The sequence below is a fragment of the Dryobates pubescens genome, chromosome 28, assembly GCF_014839835.1.
Source record: "Dryobates pubescens isolate bDryPub1 chromosome 28, bDryPub1.pri, whole genome shotgun sequence".
NCBI classification, from domain to species: domain Eukaryota; kingdom Metazoa; phylum Chordata; class Aves; order Piciformes; family Picidae; genus Dryobates; species Dryobates pubescens.
This window is the reverse complement of record NC_071639.1, coordinates 518,087-539,887: the sequence shown is the minus strand read 5'-3', so window position 1 is coordinate 539,887 and position 21,801 is coordinate 518,087.

The window sequence follows — 21,801 nt, the reverse complement described above, 5'->3', positions numbered from 1 at the left end:
CCTCAGTCAGCCTCAGCCTCAGCAGACCTCAGGAGGAGGTCAGCCTCCTCCTCTCCAGACTGAACACCCCCAGCTCCCTCAGCTGCCCCTTCTCAGCCCTGTTCTCCAGACCCTTCCCCAGCTTGGTTGCCTTTCTCTGGACCTTCTCCAGCCCTCAATATCCTTCTGGGAGTGAGGAGTCCAAAACTGAACCCCACACTCAAGGTGTGGCCTCACCAGTGCCCAGTCCAGGGGCACCATCTCTGCCCACACCACTGCTGCTCCAGGCCAGGCTGCTGGTGCCCTTCTTGCCCACCTGGGCACTGCTGGCTCACATTCAGCTGCTGTCACCCAGCCCCAGGGCCTTTTCTGCTGGGCAGTTTCCAGGCACTCTGCCCCAGGCCTGATCCCCAGCAGTGATTTGCTGTGCCAGGCAGGTTCAGGGGTGCCCTGTTCCCTGCTGGCAGGGAGGATGCTCTGTGGGCTCAGACCTCTCTGTCCGGAGCTGTGGTCTGAACCACCTCCCTTCCTGCAGAGGGACTCTACAAAGCCACCAGGCCTAGGCATTGGGAAAGACTGGCACTGCCAGCACTGCCAGCCCCCCGGCACTGCCAGCCCCACCCCCCCACACTGCCAGCACTGCCAGCCCCCCAGCACTGCCAGCATTGCCAGACCCCCCAGCACTGCCAGCACTGCCACCCCCCCAGCACTGCCAGCACTGCCAGCACTGCCAGCCCCCCAGCACTGCCAGCCCCATCCCCCCACACTGCCAGCACTGCCAGCCCCCCAGCACTGCCAGCCCCCAGCACTGCCAGCATTGCCAGCCCCCCCAGCACTGCCAGCACTGCCAGCATTGCCAGCCCCCCCAGCACTGCCAGCACTGCCAACCCCACCAGCAAGGCTGAGCCCTCTCCTCCCTAAAGCTGCCACTGCACCCCACACGCTGGCAGAGTGCTGAGGGCTGGTGCCAGGCCATAGGCTGTGCAGTGTTAGGCCTCAAGGCAAGCCAGGAGCAAGGGCTAACATGTCTGGAGGGCTTGCTGCTAGAGAGCAGGATCGGTCCCACAGTCACTGCCTAGGTTTGGGTATCCATTCTGCTGCTCCTGGAGGGATGCAGAGCTGGCACAGGCAACCTCTGCAGTCTTAGGGCTGCCCTGTGTGCTTGGCACCAAACTGAGACGGTTCTGAAAGCAGTTCAGCTCTTCTGGAGGGCTGAGTGGTTTGTTTTGAAGGAGCTGTTGGTGCTCCTCAGCAGAGCTATTGTTAGCACTTGGCCCAAGGGCTTGCACTCAGCAGCTTGAGCTGCGCTGTGGTTTTGCCTCTCTTCAATCAAAACGAAGTAGCTCTGGCTGACAGCAGCCAAGCAATGCTGCTGCTGCTCCTCTCAAAGGGACACTTGAGGAGTGCATGGAAAGCCTCTCTCCTTTTCCTGGAATAGAGGCAGACTTTGCTCCCTCCAGACCTGTGCTCCATGCTTCTGAAGGGCTGGCTGAAGAGTGGCTCCGTGGGAGGCTGTGAGGGAGGCTGCTGGGCTGGCACTGAACTGCTTTAAAGGGCAGCAAGGCTGGGGAAGGGTCTGGGGAACAGGGCTGAGGAGGAGCAGCTGAGGAGCTGGGGGTGTTCAGCTTGGAGAGGAGGAGGCTGAGGGAGACCTCATTGCTCTCTGCAGCTCCCTGAGAGGAGGCTGCAGGGAGCTGGGGGCTGGGCTCTGCTCCCCAATCTCAGGTGATAGGAGAGGAAACGGCCTGGAATTGTGCCAGGGGAGGGTTAGGTTGGAGATGAGGAACAATTTCTTCACTGCAAGAATGATCAGGGACTGGCAGAGGCTGCCCAGGGAGGTGGTGGAGTCCCCATCCCTGGAGGTGTTCCAGAACAGTATGGCCATGGCACCTGGGGCCAGGGTTTGGTGGCCATGGTGGGGCTGGGTTGATGTTGGACTGGGTGATCCCAGAGAGCTTTTCCAACCCAAAGAGTTCTCTGGTGCTGTGGTTCTATGACAGTGAACAGTCCCTGCTGCTTTCTTTCTTGCTGCAGCTGCACACCATGGAGTTGCAATGTCTGATGTTTGTCTGCAGCATACATGGACAGCAGGACACTGCATCTGGATCACTCAGGCAGCATAACAAATCTGACCTGCAGGAATTGAGCTACCCCTGGCCCCTCTCTCTAGCTGCAGCACCTACACAGGCAATGCACATCCAAGGCAGCTCCTTGAAGTTCCTCCCCACCTGAATGGTGCTGTGCTCCAGCCCATGAGCTGTGAGCTGTGTGATTGGAGCCATGGCCAACATTACCAGGAGGAGCTTCAACAAGGCCAAGTGCCAGGCCCTGACCTTGGGGCACAACAACCCCAAGCAACGCTGCAGGCCTGGGGCAGTGTGGCTGGAAACTGCCTGTGCAGGGAGGGACCTGGGGGTGCTGATGGATAAGCAACTGAACATGAGCCAGCAGAGTGCCCAGGTGGCCAAGAAAGCCAAAGGCATCCTGGCTGGGATCAGCAGTGCTGTGTCCAGCAGGAGCAGGGAGGTGTCTGTGCCCCTGGGCTGGGCACTGGTGAGGCCACAGCTCCAGTGCTGTGTCCTGGTTTGGGCAGCTGAACACAAGAGAGCTGTGGAGGTGCTGGAGCCAGGGCAGAGCAGGGCAAGGAAGCTGTGAGGGGTCTGGAGAATAAATCTTGTGAGGAGTGACTGAAGGGGCTGGGGATGGTTAGTGTGGAGGGCCAGCAGGGCCAGGGAGGGGATTCTGCCCCTCAGCTCCACTCTGCTGAGACCACAGCTGGAGCTCTGGGGCCAGTTCTGGAGCCTCTGTGCCAGGAAGGCTCTGGAGGGGCTGGAAGGTGTCCAGAGAAGGGCCAGGAGGAGGAGCAGAGGGCTGGAGCTGCTCTGCTCTGGAGACAGCCTGAGAGAGTTGGGGCTGTGCAGGCTGGAGAGGAGAAGGCTCCCAGGAGACCTCATTGTGGCCTTGCAGGATCTGCAGGGGTCTCCAAGAAAGCTGGGGAGGGACTTTTGAGGCTGTAAGGGAGGGATAGGTTTGGGGGGATGGAGCAGAACTAGAAGTGGGGAGATTGAGATTGGCTGTGAGGAAGAAGTTGTTCCCCAGGAGGGTGGTGAGAGCCTGGCACAGGTTGCCCAGGGAGGTGGTGGCAGCCTCCTGCCTGGAGGTGTTTGCAGCCAGGCTGGAGGTGGCTGTGAGCAACCTGCTGCAGTGTGAGGTTGGAGCTAGATGATCCTGGAGCTCCCTTCCAACCCTGACAATTCTGTCTTTCATCTCAGCTGGATAATAGGCACCCAAGACACATTAATGCTGTTGCCTTTGGGTGACTTTTTCACCCAGGCTTTCCTCCCAACACTGTCAGAGCATTGCTCACCTAGCAGAGAGACTGAGATGATGCCAGGTTAGAAAGCACATTGCTGAAAGGGGCAGAGGTGCTAGCTTCAGCTCCCTAGGCACATTCTTGTACAAGTGATTGCATTCTGCCCCCTGCATTCCTCTGCCACTTCAATTGGACATGGTTATCCTGCCTCACTTTGTGCTCCTGCATAGCATTACTGAGTCCTGTCAAGCATTTGTTGTCCACCATACCAGCAGTGCCTTCCCCACAGCAGCAGTGCTTCAAGTAAGGCACCAGAGGAGTATAAATGAGTAGCAGATTCTTAGGTTCATAGTCACAGAATGGGTTGGCTTGGAAGAGACCTTGAAACTCATCCAGCTCCAACCCCCTGCCATGGGCAGGGACACCTCCCACCAGCCCAGGCTGCTCAAGGCCTCATCCAGACTGGCCTTGAACACCTCCAGGCAGGAGGCAGCCACAGCCTCCCTGGGCAGCCTGTGCCAGAGTCTCACCACCTGCACTGGAAAGAATTTCTTCTTCATCTCCAGTCTCAGTCTCCTCTCTCCCAGCTCAAAGCCATTGTCCCTCATCCTGGCACTCCCAGCCCTTGTCCAAAGTCTCTCCCCAGCTCTCCTGGAGCCCTTCAGGTACTGGAAGGCTGCTCTAAGGTCTCCCTGGAGCCTTCTCTTCTCCAGGCTGAACAGCCCCAGCTCTCCCAGCCTGTGATCTTGATGAGAAGAGCAGCAGCTGTGTGCAGTGAGATTCAGATTGGATGTGAGGAAGTTCTTCCCCATGAGGCTGGTGAGACTCTGGCACAGGCTGCCCAGGGAGGCAGTGGCTGCCTCCTCCCTGGAGGTGTTCAAGGCCAGGCTGGATGAAGCCTTGAGCAAGCTGTGCTGTTGGGAGGTGTCCCTGCCCATGGCAGGGGGCTGGAACTGGATGAGCTTTGTGGTCCCTTCCAACCCAACCCATTCTGTGACTCTGTGATCCTTGTGCTGTGCTGAGGTCTGACCTTTTCAGCCCACATGATCCTTTAGCTGCTTCCTGGCTCCCCTCTCACAGACACCCAGGGATGTGTCTCATACTGGAGCCCCTTCTCCAGGAGATTATTCCCCTCAATCCCCCCCACTGCAATCCACAGACTCATCAGAGCCAAGGGATTTGTAGAAGCCCTGGGTATCAGCAGAGAGCTGAGAGAGTGAATGAGTGATAATGGGATGGAAATCTTCTCGTGCTTCAGGAGTTGTTGCTAAGCCGGAGCTGGGTGCTGGGGAGCGAGAGGAGGATTAGGTGCAGAAGTTAATTCCTCCTCCTCAACAGCCTCATTTACAGGAAGAGCACAACAAATCTCTTGTTTCCCAGCAGCAGGGCTCCATGCAGGTACACAGGTGGAGAATGCTGCCTGCAGAGCCTGCCCAGATGGCCCAGCAAGGAGCGCTGTGAGCAGCAGCTGCGGCCGGAGCCGCGGCACAGCCCTGCCGCCCCCGGCCGCCCGGGCCAGGAGGGACACCTGCAGCCCTGGGAAGCCCTGCAGCAGGCACCTGGCCAGGCTGGGCACAGGGGCTGAGGCCAACAGGTTTAACAAGGCCAAGGGCAGAGTCCTGCCCTTTGGCCACAAGAACCCCATGCAGGGCTACAGCCTGGGTCTGAGTGGCTGCAGAGCAGCCTGGCAGAGAGGGACCTGGCAGTGCTGGGTGACAGCAGCTGAACATGAGCCAGCAGAGTGCCCAGGGGGCACAGAAGGCCAAGGGCATCCTGGCCTGGATCAGGAATAGTGTGGCCAGCAGGAGCAGGGATGGAATTCTGCCCTGTGCTGGGCACTGGTGAGGCCTCACCTCCAGCACTGTCTACAGCTCTGGGACCTCACTTCAGGAAGGATCTTGAGGTGCTGGAGCAGGGCCAGAGGAGATCAACCAGCCTGGGGAAGGGACTGGAGGGAAAGTCTGACAAGGAGAGGCTGAGGGAGCTGGGGGTGTTCAGCCTGGAGAAGAGGAAACTCAGGGGGGACCTTATCACACTCTACAACTATCTGAAGGGAGGTTGCTCCCAGGCAACTTGTGACAGGACAAGAGGGCATGGCCTGAAGCTGTGCCAAGGGAGGGTTAGGTTGGATGTGAGGAAGCAATTCCTCATGGAGAGGGCAATCAGACACTGGGATGTGCTGCCCAGGGAGGTGGTGGAGTCCCTGTCCCTGGAGGTGTTTAAGGGTGGATGTGGCACTTGGGACATGGTTTAGCTGATGTGGTGGTGTTGGGTCATAGGCGGGGCTGGATGATCTCAAGTCTTATCGAGCCTCAGTAATCCTGTGGTTCAAGTTTATTCTGAGCACAGCAGCAGTGCTCTTCCTTCTTGCAGCTACAGAAAGGAGAATCCCCTGTGGAGCCTCCTGGCCTCGCCCCTGCCCCGAGGCAGTGCTGCCAGGGCTGCAGGAGCAGCACAGGGGAGCTGAGCACCAGCGCCAGGCCAGGGCAGGCACCTGAGGGCTGCGGGGCTCCTCTTACATAACTGCTCCCTTACACAATAGGCTTTTGTTTGTCATCTCCAGGCTGCTGCAGGCAGGGCACAGTTCCCTCAGCCTCCTCGGGCAGGAATGTTTGTACCTGTGGGCAGAGGCTGCTGGCAGTCAAAGGCTGGCATTGATGGGAGCAGCTTTTAGCGGCGCCCGTTGCCAAGGTAAGCAGCAGAGGCATGGCCTCTGCCACCCCACGGCCTCGGGGAGCAGCAGGCTCGCAGGGAGCAGGCTGGCACCCCTCAGGGCCAAGGGGCTGTAGCTTTACAGACAGAAAAGCACAGCCAATAATAGGAAGGAGAGAGTCTGTGGGGTTGGCACTGGCTTGGTGCTGCCTTTTATTTTTCGTTGGGTTTTGGTTTTGTTTTTCTGTCCAGGGATTTTTTCCTTCAGAAGGGGCTCAGAGTGTTCTATTTTTGGTCTCAGGCAGGAATTCAATTCAGCTGCTGCCCAGTGCGTTGTGCACTCAGCACCCCTTTGACAGCTGAGTCGAAGGGGCACCAGGAACAATGAGCCAAGGCATGGCTGCAGTGGGAGGCTGAGGTGCCCCAGGCCTCTGCCTGTTGTTCAAGTCAATAGGCAATTCCCCTGATTAGCTGGGAATTTGCAGCATTATCCCGATGGGTCCTTGGCATGAGCCCTTTGTGCAGCACGGGACTCGGTGGGAGAGCCTGAGGCGCCTGAGAAGATCTGCAGAGGCAGCACTTGCCAGACCCTGCCTGCGCCGGGGCAGGAGAATGAGCTGCTCTCCTCGGCTTCAGCCTGCTCTGCAGCCTCTTGCCGAGCTCCTTTCTCTCACTGCAGCAGAGAGAAGCTGCTGAGTCATCACATTTTCTCAGTGCAATGTTTTAATTAGAAGAAAGAAAGAGTGGAGGGCTGACAAAAACTAAAGCACAACAGCCAGACCCAGCTGGACTGCTGCAAGGCCTTGGACACAGTGCCCACAGCATCCTGATGGCCAAGCTGGAGAGCTGTGGATTTGCTGGGTGGATGTTCAGTGGGTAAGGAACTGGCTGGGTGGTTGCATCCAGAGGCTGGTGCTCACTGGCTTGAAGTGCAGATGGAGAGCAGTGACAGTGGTGTCCCTCAGGGGTCTGTACTGGGAGCTGTGCTGGTCAATATCTGTATCAATGACAGAGAGAGTGAGATTGAGAGCACCAGTAGCAGCGTGCAGATGGCACCAAGCTGAGTGGTGCTGTCCATGTGCCAGAGGGACAGGAGGGCATCCAGAGGGAGCTGGACAAGCTGCAGAGGTGCTGCCCAGGGGAACCTCATGAGGTTCAATGAGAGTTAAGTGCAGGATCCTGCACCTGGACTGGAACATTCCAGCCCCAGACTGGGGGTGATGAGACTGAGAGCAGCCCTGCAGAGGACTTGGGGGTGCTGGGGTGTGAGGGGGGAGGGGAGAGAAGCTGAGCAGGAGCCAGCAATGGGCACTGGCAGCACAGAAGGCCAAGGGCAGCCTGGGCTGCATCCAAAGCAGCATGGCCAGAGATGGAGAGAGAGGATCCTGCCCCTCTGCTCTGCTCTGGGGAGGCCTCACCTGCAGAGCTGTGTCCAGGTCTGGAGCCCTTAACACAGGAAGGACCTGGACCTGATGGAGCAGGGACAGAGAAGGCCAAAAAATGATCAGGGGGCTGGAGAACCTCTGCTGTGAGGACAGGCTGAGGGAGGTGGGGGTGTTCAGTCTGGAGAAGAGAAGGCTCTGGGGAGACCTTTTATCTGCATTTCAATACCTGAAGGGGCTACAAGAGGGCTGCAGAGGGACTGTTGTCAAAGGCCTGCAGGGACAGCACCAGGGGCAATGGTTTGAAATGAGAGCAGAGCAGGTTGAGATTGGATGTGAGGAACAAGTTCTGCACCAGGAGGCTGCTGGAACACTGCAACAGGTTGCCCAGGGAGGTGGTTGTGGTCCCATCCCTGGAGATCTTCCAGGTGAGGCTGGACAGGGCTCTGGGCAACCTGATCCAGTGGAGGATGTCCCTGCTGAGTGCAGCGAGGTTGGACTGGGTGACCTTTAGAGGTTCCTTCCAGCCCAGGTGGTTCTGTGATCACCCTCCTGCTAACCCTGGTGTGCTGCAGACCCACTGCATGCAGAGGCCAAGCTGTCTGTGCCACCTGCAGGACTTTCACCTGACTCTCAGGCAGTGGATGTGGGGCAGAGCAAGAGCAGCATGTTGTGGGTTTGTTTTCCAGGTATTTGATAACTACAGTGACAATTCCTGGGCTGGAACCGAGTGTGGTGGTTTGAAAGGAAAGGCTCTGCTTTCCCTCCCCCACTGAGAAAGAGACCACGGCTAAACCCAGCCGGAGAAATGAGAGTATATTTTACAAGGAAACAGATTCTATGTAACACAACAAATACAGGGATTTTACAATATATACAGGAATATACAGCAAATAAACTCAACCAGAAACCAGACCCCCCACAGAGGGGGCTTCCCCCTGTGCCCCCTTCACCCCCCTACCTCCCTTCTCCCCCAAAAGAGGTAGAAAAGAGATGTGGACGGTTAACAGGGCAGGAAAGGAAGAAAGGCCTTGCACAGGAGTTAGTATCTTATCTTAGTTGGCCAGAATCCCAGAAGCAGATCCAGCCGAGAGGGACAGTGAAGGAAGGAAGACTGAGAGAAAGTTCCCAGCTCCCCTGGGTCCAATCTCACCTCCCACAATCCTTGGCCAATGAAATTCGTTTAGAATACCAAAATATTTTACAAACATTTAGCCAGTGTGCCCCTTCCTTAAAGGCACAGCGTCAAACGGCCACACCAAGTCATACAGGACCTGCTGGCTTTTCACATCTGGCAGCTCCTGGAACTGTATAAAATGTCTTCAAGAGAGGGGAGTTGCCTTCTGGGACCCTTCTGCAGCTTGCTAAACAGGCCTGGTGCTGCCATAATCAGGTCTAAACTCAGAGCAGACAGGCACTGATGATCACAGGATCACAGGATGTGAGGGGCTGGAAGGCACCCAAAGAGATCATAGAATCATAAAACTGTGAGGGTTGGGAGGCACCTCAAGAATCATCCAGTCCCAGTGCTGAGCCCTGTCCCAAAGGGACAAAAAGCCTCAAAAATGCTCTGAACCAGACAGTGAGGCAGGTGGCTGAGCTTTTGGCTGCCTTGGAAAGAAGCCTTTCTGTAGCTTGCAGTACCAGGGGCTTATCCCTAGCTCTGTGCTGCTGCTGGCCAGTGTTGCCTCGGGAAATCTGCAAGGACCAGCCCAAAGAGCCAGAGCCTTGCCTTGCAGTCATCCACAAGCCCAGCTTGGAAGCTGAGCTGTGTTTCAGTTTACCCAGACAGGACAGCAGAGACCCCTCGCTACTCTCAGCCTGGTCAAGCCCAGGAGCAGACAGGGCTTAGAGGAGGAACCCCAGAGGGGCTGAGGCGCCGGGACGGTTCCGTTTGGCTGGAGCAAGGAGTGAGCGAAAGGACTGCAGCAGAGGAGCCTCCTCTCTACAAAGCTCTCAGCTACAAATCCTTCAGGAGCAAATCCTTCGGGAGCAAATCCTTCGGGAGCAAATCCTGCCTCAGCAGTAAGCTGCAGACACCAACCAAAAGTGGAACTCTGCTCCTGCAGCTTCCACCCGCTCGACGCCAGCCTGGTTTTGTCCAATCCTCCGTGTGCCAGGAGGAGCCAGGGTCAGTGAGCAATTGCAGTACCTGCTTTGTACGAGCATCTGTTGAGGGTCTGTGCCCCAGGGAGTCCTGGAGCCCCCCGCCCCGCCGTGGGCCATGGCCGGCTCCGCTGCCGAGGCTCCCTCTCTTCACAGCCCCAAGCGCTCTTTGCTGTTGCTGGCTTTTTGTACACATTGTTTCAGTTGTTCCTGCTGGGGAAGGATCTGCTCCACCACCCAACATCCCCAACCTGGAAAGAGGCTTTGTTTCATATCTTTCAGGGGATTCTTATGATTAATAAACATTCTTAATTGTTATCAATGTCTCCACTGATCGCCTGTGAAACTGGCCTTCCACTGACCCCTGGGGGGCTCCACTCCTCCAGCTGGACTCTGACCATTGACCACAACTCTCTGACTCCTTCCCTTCAACCACTTCCCATCCACCCCTGATCCTGCAGACCACACTGCCTCAGCTCAGCTGTGAGGGTGCTGAGGCAGGAGGCGTCAAATGCCTTATTCAAGAGGGGATTGGATGTGGCACTTGGTGCCATGGCGTAGTCAGGAGGTCTGTGGTGACAGGTTGGACTCGATGATCCTTGAGGTCTCTTCCAACCTTGGTGATTCTGTGTCACAGTCTCAGGCTGCACCAGGGGAGGTTCAGGTTCTCCACAGAGAGAGAGATTGCCCATTGGAATGGGCTGCCTGGGGAGGTGATGGGTTGCCATCCCTGGAGGTGTTCAGGAGGAGACTTGATGGGGTGCTTGGTGCCATGGGTTAGTTGTTTAGGTGGTGTTGGATTGGTTGATGGGTTGGACTCAATGATCTTGAAGGTCTCTTCCAACCTGGTCTATTCTATGTATTCTGTGACTGAAATCATCTACTGCTCTGCCCTCATCCATCCACCTGGGGATGTCTTCTTGAAAGGCTATTAAATCTGACTTCCCCCTGGCCAAACCGTGTCCACAAATGGACTCACATTTCACTTCAGGTAGGATGGAGCTGTGGCTGTCAGAGCAAGCTGTGAGCAGTAAGATGTCTCTTGGGGCAGGGCCTGCAGGCACCCACGCAGAACCTCCCTCCAGTGCCTCAGCTGTGGTGGTTCTGCTGGCTGGCCTGCAGGGAATGGCCTCTTCCTGCTGTTCCCTCAGCTGCTCCCTGCCTGAGTCCTGTGGGACTGCATGTTGTAAAGCTTAGTGTGCCCAGCACATGCCCATGGCTCTGAGACTGGCACTGCCAGCCCCTTCTGGCTGAAGCAGGACCAAGCTGTGCAATGAGTCTGAGCAGGAAAGCAACAGCACTGAGCCTCCGAGGTCTTGTCTGCTCCTAGAAGCACCCCTACAGACCTGGCTGAAGCACTGCACAAGTGCTCACCTTGATGGAGCTGAAGCAGCTGGTGCTGCTTAGTGTGGAGAAGAGGAGGCTGAGGGGAGACCTCATCCCTCTCTACAGCTCCCTGAAAGGAGGTTGTGGAGAGGTTGCTGCTGCTCTCTGCTCACAGGCACTTAGCACAGAATCAGGGCAGATTCAGACTGGACATTAGGAAACATTTTTCCCAGCAAGAGTGGTCAGACACTGGCACAGGCTGCCCAGGTGGAGTCACCAACCCTGGAGGGGTTTAACGGTGGTTTGGATGTGGTGCTTGGGGACATGGTTTAGGGGTGAGCTCAGTGGTTGGACTTGGTGATCCCAGGGGTCTCTTCCAACCTGAATGATTCTATGATCCTGTGATGATTCTGTACCAGATGCAAAAGTTCAGTCTGATGCACTTTGAAGTGACAGCAAAGAAGTTCTGATGTTTCAGACACCAGCAGTACCAGGGAGCAGCAGGAGGCTGGCTGGGGAGCTGGCAAACACCAGGGACTGGGTTCTGAAGGCAGCTTTTTAACATGCTGCCTTCAGGTTACTGCCCTGAGCCCAGCCTGGATGTTTCTGCTGCAGGTGGCATGAGGAGTCTGTGGGGAGCTGAGGACAATCTCTGTCCTTTGCTGGATCCGAGGGGAACACAGTGGTCAAGGCTGAGGTACTCAATAGCGAGCAGCAGGACCTGCTGCTCACTGGATACCCAGCCTGCTGAGCTGGCAGGCAGGGGTGGGGAGCAGAATGAAGTCCCCAGAGCCAAGAGGAGATGGTCTTTGAAACCCTTCTGTTTCTCCCCTGCCCTAGGAGCTATTCTTTCTCTGCAGCACAAGTTATGCTGCAGCCTTCCTCCCAGGAGCAATCCTGCACCAGGGAGCAGAGGCTGATTTCCATCCCTACTGCTCAGGGCTATGCTGTGCAGCAGCTCACCTGCTGTCTCCTTTGGAGCCCATAGGAAGCTCCTGTGGCCAACAAGGCCACTAGCACCTGGCCTGGATCAGCAGTGGTGTGGGCAGCAGGAGCAGGGCAGGGATGGTGCCACTGGGCTGGGCACTGCTGAGGCCACAGCTTGAGTGCTGGGTTCACTTTTGGGCCTTTCACTCCCAGAAGGACCTTGAGAGGCTGGAGCAGGTCCAGAGAAGGGCAACAGAGCTAGGGGGGAGCAGCTGAGGGAGCTGGGGGTGTTTAGTCTGGAGGAGGCTGAGGGAGACCTCCTTGCTCTCTACAGCTCCCTGAGAGGAGGCTGGAGCCAGGTGTGGGTTGGGCTCTGCTCCCTGCTTTGGTCAGGCACCAGCACAGGCTGCCTGGGGGGGTGGTGGAGTCCCCATCCCTGGAGGTGTTAAAAAATGTGCACAGATGGCACCTGGGGACTCACTGATCTTAGAGGCCTCCAGGTGAAACAATTCTGGGATGCTAGTGACAAGAGCAGAGGAAATGGCCTCAGGTTGTACCAGGAGAGGTTCAGGTTGGCTGATAGAAGAAACTTCTCCACTGAAAGGGTTATCAGGTACTGAACAGGCTCTTCAAGGAGCCTCTGCAGGGGGTTCAAGGAGTCAGAGGTGCGGTGCTGAGGGCCATGGTTTAGTAGCAGCTTTGGAAGAGGCAGAGAATGGTTGGGCTCCATGACCCCAGAGCTGTTTTCCAGCTGAAGCCAAGCTGTGGCTGCAGGCCTGCTCTGTGTTAGTAATCACCAGGCACTGCTTGATGGCTCAGTTATTATTAGCTGAAATCTTGGATTTTGTTCTTTTCCCCAGGAACCACTTTGCTGCTCCTGTGCAAAGAGAGAACCTTGGGGGAATCCAAGTGCCAGCTGCCTGCTCCTCTGACAATGTGCTTCCCAAACCCTCTCCTCCAGCTGCCATTCCCATGTTAGAAAGGTCCAAGTATGGAACTGCCATTTGTGAACAGCTCCCAGTTGCAGCTGGGAAATGGATTAATTTCCTCTGACTTGATGATCAGCACCTCTGCCTCTGTCTCTCCAGCCTCTGGTGCTTGGTCTGTACTGCAGCTCCTCAGGCACAGTGTACAGAGCATCTATGCAGCATTTCTCCTTCAATGCACACCTCAATGGAGGGGATTCTGCCCCTCTGCTCCACTCTGCTGAGACCACAGCTGGAACTCTGGGGCCAGCTCTGGAGCCTCTGTGCCAGGAAGGCTCTGGAGGTGCTGGAAGGTGTCCAGAGCAGGGCCACAGGGAGGAGCAGAAGGCTGGAGCTGCTCTGCTCTGGGAAAGGACAAAGTTGCTCAAGCCTCACTGCCAAGATCCTGCTCAGGTGAGTGCGTGGCAGGCAGGAGCCAGCCTGGGGCTTCCATTTCTAGCTCACCCTTCTTTTAAGAAGGTTTGCTACAGAAGCACAGAGTCACAAACTGCTCTGGGCTGGAAAAGACCCTCCCAGGGCATCTTGAACAACCCCCTGCAGTCACAGGGACACCTCCAGCCAGAGTAGGCTGCAAAGGAACACAGCCAGGCTGAGCTTGAATGTCTCCAGGGATGTGGCCTCCACTGCATCCCTGGGCAGCCTGTCCCAGTGTCTCCCCAGCCTCCCTGTGCAGAACTCTCTCCTGATGGCCAGCCTAAACCTGCCCTGCTCCAATTTCAAACCATTGCCTCTGGTCCTATCCCCACAGCCCCTTCTGAACAGTCCCTCCCTGCTCTATGGTCTCCCTGGAGCCTTCTCCTCTCCAGACTGAACAGCCCCAACTCTCCAGCCTGTTCCCACAGGAGAGGTTCTTCAGCCCTATCTTTGTGGCCTCCTCTGGACCCTCTCCATCAGGGCCATGTCCTGCCTGTGCTGAGGGCTTCAGGGCTGGGCTCTAGGCCCCAGAATGACAACAAGAACACTCAGATAACATTGTCTGGAGGTGACACTGATCCTAAGCTAGAGGAGCACATCCTGCCAGCATGTGGCTGCCATTCCCAACACCTGCAGGTGCTTACTGCCTCACCAGCCAGAACATCTCCTCTCAGAGCAGCATCCTCAGGAGCAGATCTGTAGAGAGATAACTTGACAAGCTGGGATGGAAGAATATCAAACCCAAGTGTTTGAGAGGGCAGAGGGAATTACCTACTAGGGATTATTTCTTGGCAGTTCAGCCCCAAATTAATGGAAGTGTCTCTTGGTGTTTGGAGTTCAAAGCCAAAGTCACTTCCTCCTCCTCAGAACCTCCTCCCCCTGACATTCATCCCTTTCCTTCCTAATCTTCAAAGGACCTTGCAGCTGATGGAGAGGTAATGCAATAAGCTTCACTAATCTCTTTTCCTCAGACCCAGCATTAAGCAAAGTCTGTTTCTTGCAGACATGCTAATACCTTCACACTGATGGGCTAGGATCAGACTTGTGCTGCAGGACAGCACTGAGGGACCCTCAGCCACACAGACCCAGCAGGCATGGAGATCATTTTGACTACAACTCCAAAGGTCTGCTCTGGAGTTTGAGGAAGCTGAAGTTGGTGACCCAGAATCCTTAAGAGTTGCCTCCAGTTCCCACAGGGCTGTCAGAGGAGAGGGAAAACAGACTGCAAAAGTTGTGAAAGCAGAGCCAGCCTCCTGCCCTGCCCAGCACAGGCAGCCAGGGAGCTGCCCCTGAGCTGCACAGCAGCACTGCCCTGGGTGAAGCACGGGGCTGACGTGGGGGTGGCTCTGACTTTGCTCACCTGGCTGTTACTAAAGGACTGGCTGTGACATGCACAGAACCAGAGAGCTGTTTGGGTTGGAGAAGGCCTCCAAGGTCATCCAGTCCAACATCAACCCAACCCCACCATGGCACCAAACCCTGGCCCCAGGTGCCATGGCCACAGCTTGCTGGAGCACCTCCAGGCATGGGGACTCCACCACCTCCCTGGGCAGCCTCTGCCAGGCCCTGACCACTCTGGCAGCAAACAAAGAAATGTTTTCCTCATCTCCAACCTCAGCCTCCCCTGGCACAATTCCAGGCCAGTTCCTCTCCTTCTATCACCTGAGCCTAGGGAGCAGAGCCCAACCCCCACCTGGCTCCAGCCTCCTCTCAGGGAGCTGCAGAGAGCAAGGAGGTCTCCCTCAGCCTCCTCTGATCCAGACTGAACACCTCCAGCCCCCTCAGCTGCTCCTCCCCAGCCCTGTTCTCCAGACCCTTCCCCAGCTTTGCTGTCCTTCTCTGGACCTGCTCCAGCCCTCAATGTCCTCCTTGAAGTCCTCAAAACCGAACCCAGGGCTCAAGGTGCAGCCTCAGCAGTGCCCTGTCCAGGGGCACAATCCCTGCCCTGCTCCTGCTGCCCACACCACTGCTGATCCAGGCCAGGCTGCTGGTGCCCTTCTTGCCCACCTGGGCACTGCTGGCTCACATTCAGCTGCTGTCACCCAGCACCCCCAGGGCCTTTCCTACCAGGCACTTTCCAGCCCTCTGCCCCAAGCCTGGAGCGTTCATGGGGCTGCTGTGACCCAAGTGCAGGACCCAGCACCTGGCCTTGTTGAACCTCACACAGCTGACCTCAGGACATGGATCCAGCCTGGCCACAACTCTCTGCAGAGCCTCCTACCCTCCAGCAGATCAACACTGCCACCCAGTCTGGCATCATCTGCAGAATTACTGAGGGTGCCTCAGTCCCCTCACTCAGATCATGGATCAGGACACTGATCAGTACTGGCCCCAGCACTGAGCCCTGGGGAACAGCATCTGTGGCTGGCCACCAGCTGGATTTGACTCCATTCCACACCACTCTCTGTGCCCATCCAGCCAGCTCTTAACCCAGCAAAGCCTCCCCCCCCCCAAGCCATGAGCAGCCAGTGTCTGCAGGAGGATGCTGTGGGACACAGTGCCAAAGGCAAACCCCACCACAGCCTGCCCCTCACCCACCCAGCAGTCTCTTGCTGTGGAAGGAGCTCAGGCTGCTCAAGCAGGACCTGCCCTTCCTGAGCCCATGCTGGCTGTGCCTGCCCTGCCCTGCTGCAGAATGGCTCTCAGGAGGAGCTGCTCCATGGCCTTCCCCAGCTGACAGCTCTGTAGCTCTCCTGTCCTCCTTCCTTGCTGTCACTGTTCCTGCAACCACTTGGAATTGTTCCCTAGGGGGATGACATAGAAAGAGTTGCAGCTCCTTAGGGGCTGTTTCAGCAGGCATGCCAGCCCACCCTGCTACAGAGTGCAGAGTGCCCTTCTCCTTCTCAGGGGCTCCTCCTGGCTCCTCACACTATGCCCAGTGCCAGGGTGTGCTGTGTCTGCTCTCATGGCAGATAGCTGTGTCCATGCAAGCACTTCCACCCCAGCCTGGCAGGGCACAGCCTCTGCTGGATGCAGACACAAATGTCAGCAGGTTTGCTGGTGGCACCAAAATGGGAGCAGTGGTGACACCCCTCAGGCTGTGCTGCCATCCTGCCTGACCTGGAAAGGCTGAGAGCTGGCTGGGGAGAAATGGAATGAAATCAACTAGGGCAAGGGTAGAGTCTGGCATCTGGGAAAGAACAACCCCATGGAGCAGGAGGGGTTGGAGCCTGAGCTGTTGGAGAGCAGCATAGGGGAAAGGGAACAGAAGGTCCTGGTGGACAACATGAGCCAGCAATGTCCCCCTGTGGGCAAGAAGGCCAAGGGCATCCTGGGGTGCATTACAAGGGCTGTGGTTAGTAGGTCAGAGAGGTTCTCCTGCCCCTCTGCTCACAGTCACAGTATCACAGTGTCACCTAGGTTAGAAGAGACCTCAAAGGTCATTGAATCCAACCTGTCACCACAGACCTCTGCCCTGCTGAGGCCACAACTGGAATATTTGTGTCCAGTTCTGGACCCCTCAGGTCAAGAAGGACCTCAGGGAACTGGTTGAGAGAGTCCATCCCAGAGGCACAGAGCTGCTGCAGGCAGTGGAACCTCTCCTGTGAGGCCAGGCTGAGGCAGCTGGGGCTTGGAGCTGGGAGCAGAGCAGCCTGAGGGCTGCCCTCATGGCTGGGGATAAAGATCACAGCATCACAGAATCACCAAGGTTGGAAGAGACCCCAAGGATCATCGAGTCCAACCTGTCTCCACAGACCTCATGCCTAGACCATGGCACCAAGTGCCACATCCAATCCCTTCTGGAACACCTCCAGGGACGGTGACTCCACCACCTCCCTGGGCAGCACATCCCAATGCCAAACGACTCGCTCAGTGAAGAACTTTCTCCTCACCTCGAGTCTAAACCTCCCCTGGCACAGCTTGAGACTGTGTCCTCTTGTTCTGCTGCTGGTTGCCTGGGAGAAGAGACCAACCCCTGCCTGGCTACAACCTCCCTTCAGGTAGTTGTAGAGGGCAATGAGGTCTCCCCTGAGCCTCCTCTTCTCCAGGCTAAGCAACCCCAGCTCCCTCAGCCTCTCCTCACAGGGCTGTGCTCAAGGCCTCTCCCCAGCTTTGTTGCCCTTCTCTGGACACCTTTAAGTCTCTCAATGTCCTTCTTAAACTGAGGGGCCCAGAACTGGGCACAGGACTCAAGGTGTGGCCTAACCAATGCAGAGTCCAGGGGCACAATGACCTACCTGCTCCTGCTGGCCACACTATTCCTAATGCAGGCCAGGAGTTTGCTGTGGGGGACGGTGTCAAAGGCCTTGCTGAGGTCCAGGCAGACCACATCCACAGCCTGCCCCACATCCACCAGGCAGTCACCTGATCATAGAAGGAGATCAGGTTGGAGAGGCAGGACCTGCCCTTCCTAAATCCATGCTGTCTGGACCTGAGCCCTTGGCCATCCTTCAGGTGCAGTTATTGCCCCCAGGATAATCTGTTCCATCACTTTCCCTGGGTGCAGGGCTGGAGCCAGGCTCTGCTCAGGGATGGCCAAGCACAGCACAAGGGGCACTGGGGGCAAGCTGGAGCAGAGGAGCTGCCAGGGAAACAGGAGGGAAAACTTCGTCCCTGTGAGGCTGCTGAGCCCTGGAGCAGGCTGCCCAGAGAGGTTGTGGAGCCTCCTGCTCTGGAGCCTTTCCAGCCCCACCTGGATGTGTTCTGTGTGCCCTGCCCTGGGTGCCCTGCTCTGGCAGGGGCTTGGGCTGGGAGATCTCTGCAGGTCCCTTCCAGCCCCTGATGTTCTGTGGTGCTGTAAATGCAGTTTTGGCACCAGGGTAAGTGTGGTGATAGAAATATGCTTGAGGCATCATGCCATGGAAAAGGGGAGGGGGCAGACAGCCTCAGTGTGGGGTCAGGAGAGTTGCCATGAAGAGCTGCACTGCTGTGCAATGCATGTTGGAGAGGAAGTTCTTAGGGAAGGTGTCAGAGGAACAGAGCTCCACCAAACTAAGGCACAGGTTCAGTGCCTCTCAAAGAGAGCAGTGGCTGTGCAGCTGGAGCAGTGCAGAGCAAAGATGAGTTAACAGCTCAGATGCTTTTTCAATCTCCATGCCAAAAGGCCAGGCTGAAACCTTGGATTTATGCTGAGGAACATGATCTGTAAGATGGAAAGGGAAAAGAGGGAACTCATCCCCTCTTGGCTCCCAGCTGTGTTGGTGAAACAGCCTCTGGCATGAGAGTTTGGAAGGGGCCATCAGAAATTATAAGATTAGAAAAAATGATGTGGAGGAGGTGGTGCAGGAAGGGAGTTTGTTTAGTCTAGAGAGCAGAGGACTGAGAGGGAGATCTTCATACAGGCCCCCAGGGCAGGAAATGTCACAGAGAGGACAACCTGCATTTGCTCTCTGGAGCAGGGCAGGAAGAGCTCTAATGACCTTTTGGCAAGGAAAGAAATCAGTCTTCAGGTGACAGCACCTCTCTGGGCATGGAGGTGCTGGGACAGCTGCTAATGGAGCTGTGGAGAGCCCTTCACACAGTGCTGGGTGGGACCTGTCACACCCCCTGTGTGCAGCTGCTGTGCTCTGCTGAGACCTCACCTGCAGGGCTGTGTCCAGCTATGGGATCCCCAGAACAAGAGAGACCTGGACCTGATGGAGAGGGTCCAGAGGAGGCCACAAAGATGATCAGAGGGCTGGAGATCCTCTGCTATGGGGACAGGCTGAGGGAGTTGCTGCTGTTCAGGCTGCAGAAGAGAACCTTAGAGCTGCAGTTCATATCTGCAGGGGAGCTGCAGGCAGCTGGGGAGGGACTGTGGGGAAGGGGCTGTGGGGATAGGCCCAGAGACAATGGTTTGAAACTGGAGCAGGGCAGAATTAGGTTGGACACCAGGAGGAAGTTCTGTACAGGGAGGCTGGGGAGACACTGTCACAGGCTGCCCAGGGTTTAGGCTCCATCCCTGGAGACATTCAAGGTCAGGCTTGCTGTGTCCCTGGGCAGCCTGCTCTGGCTGGAGGTGTCCCTGTGACTGCAGGGGCTTGGACAAGATGCCCTTGGAGGGTCTCTTCCCACCCAGTGCAAGCTGAGCAGCTGTAATCCTGCTTTGGTGCTGGGAGGCAAGGGTGGGGGCTCCCTTCCAGGCATTTTGGAAGCCTTATTTCTTCTACAGCTTAGGACTCAACATAGCATTGCCTACCAAGCAGCCTACATGCAAACTGAGTCCTAGAGTAGTCTCTTCTGGATCCTTGAAGTCGTTCTGTGGCTGTTACAGAGATCTTTCCTGCTTCATCTCTGCCAGTGCTTGCACACTTGCATCAGTGATGCACTGAGTGATACATCAGAGGCCAAGGGTCTGGACAGAAGGGTTTACCATTTAAGCTCTTTTTACCCTCAAGTTAAAAAGCCAGGAAAAGAAAAAACCACAACCAACAAACCCAACCCAAACCACAGCAGAATGAACATCTCAGGACTGCAGCAATCAAACCCTGTGCTGTGCTCCTGCAGCTTCTTTCTCCCTCATCTGGGTTTAGTCAGGGAACAGAAAACAGCAAAAAATCCTCTTCCAGCCACAACTTTCTTGCTGGTAGCCACAGGTGTGTGAGAGCTTCGCTAAGTGCCTGCAGCTCCGCAGCTCAGCACGGGCAGCCTGGAGCAGAGCTCGTTCTGCATGCTACCTGCCAGGCTGGGTGAGACTTCCAGGCCCTGGGAACTACAGAGAATGAGAGAAGCCTTCTGCTCTTCCTGCTGCTGTTACATGGCCAGATCTAAGGAAAATAAACCAGGAAAGGTTTGGAAAGGTCTGAAGGAGAGGAGGCTGAGGGGAGAGCTCATTGCTCTCTGCAGCTCCCTGAGAGGAGGCTGCAGTGGGGTGGGGTTAGAGTCATAGAATCATGGAATCACAGAGTGCTCTGGGTTGGAAGGCACCTCCAAAGCTCCTCCAGTCCAACCCCCTGCACTCAGCAGGGACATCCCCAACTAGCTCAGGTTGCCCAGAGCCCTGTCCAGCCTCACCTTGAAGATCTCCTGGCATGGAGCCTCAGCCACCTCCCTGGGCAACCTGCTGCAGTGTTCCAGCAGCCTCCTGGTGCAGAACTTGTTCCTCACATCCAATCTCAATCTGCTCTGCTCTCATTTCAAACCATTGCCCCTGGTCCTGTCCCTGCAGGCCTTTGGGAACAGTCCCTCTGCAGCCTTCTTGTAGGTTGCCTTCAGCTGCTGGAAGGTCTCTGTTAGGTCTCCCTGGAGCCTTCTCTTCTCCAGGCTGAACACCCCCAGCTCCCTCAGCCTGGCCTTGTAGCAGAGCTGCTCCAGCCCCATTACCACTTTCATGGCACTCCCCTGGACCCTCTCCATGAGGTCCATGTCCTTCCTGGTGGTCTCTCCTCCCGAGTCTAAGGTGATAAAAGGAGAGGAACTGGCCTGAAATTGTGCCAGGGGAGGGTTAGGTTGGAGATGAGGAACAATTTCTTTGCTGCAAGAGTGGTCAGGGATTGGCAGAGGCTGCCCAGGGAGGTGGTGGAGTCCCCATGCCTGGGGGTGTTCACAAAACCTGTGCCCATGGCACCTGGGGCCAGGGTTTGGTGGCCATGGGGGTGTTGGGTTGCTGGCTGGACTGGGTGATCCCAGAGGGCTTTTCTGGCTGAAAGACTTCTCTGTTTCTATGGGTCTCTGATTGTGTTGAGTGCTGGTGCCTGGGTGGCTCAGAGCCACAGACCCTGGAGGTCTCTGTGTGACAGCTTTCACTGCTTCGGCAGAAGTTCAGTTTCTGGACCCCAAATTTGCTACATTTGCAGATTTCCACAAGGCCTGGTACCAGTCAGCTTTGCCAGAGCATTGCCAGCAGCAGGTGGTGACGAGCTCTCTGCTGAGCTTGGCCTACAGAGCTTACAAAGGGCTTGCCAGGATTCTTTAATCCTTATCAGTAACTTTGCTGCAAGGAAAACTTACCATGAAACAAGGACTTTGGCTTGCTTGGCATTGCCACCAGACACTGCTGCTGAGCTCAGCCTGCACACCTGAGGTGCCTGAGTGACACAAGTGACTTCCAGAAGCCCTGTGTGACTGCCTGCCTCCACCTGTCTGCAGCCAGGGGAGACCAACCTGAGGTTTGAAGGGCTCTCTAGGAGACTGATTCAAGGATCTTCCAGAAACCTCTTTCTGGTCACTGTCTCCAAACAATTTTTTGCACAAACTGCCAATGAATTTCACACAGAATAAGAGAGCATTGGAAGAGACCTCCAGAGATCACCCAGCCCAAGCCCCTGCCAGAGCAGCATCACCCAGGGCAGGGCACACAGGAAAGGCTCCAGAGGACACTCCACAACCTCTCTGGGCAGCCTGCTCTAGGGCTCAGTCACCCTCACTGTAATGAAGTTTCTCCCCATGCTGAGCTGAAACCTTCTCTGTTCTAGTTTGTCTCCACTGGTCCTTGGCTTATTGCTGTGCACCACCCACAAGAGCTTGGCCCCCTCCCCTTGCCCCCCAGCCCTCAGCTATTGATAGACATTGATCAGATCCTCTCAGCCTTCTCCTCTCCAGACCAAACAGCCCCAGGGCTCTCAGTCTCTCTTCACAGGGGAGATGCTCAAGTCCCCTGAGCATCCTCCTGGCTTTCCTTGGGACTGTCTCCTGCAGGTCTCTGTCTCTCTGGAACTAGACCAAGTGCTTAGACCCAGATCCAGCAAATGCTGAGATCAGCAGCACTGTTACCACTAACTCTGCTCAGCATAGAATCAGCCTCTGAAGATTTTGGAAGCACCAAGCAGTGTTTGTTCTTAAAGGCACAGCCTCAAAC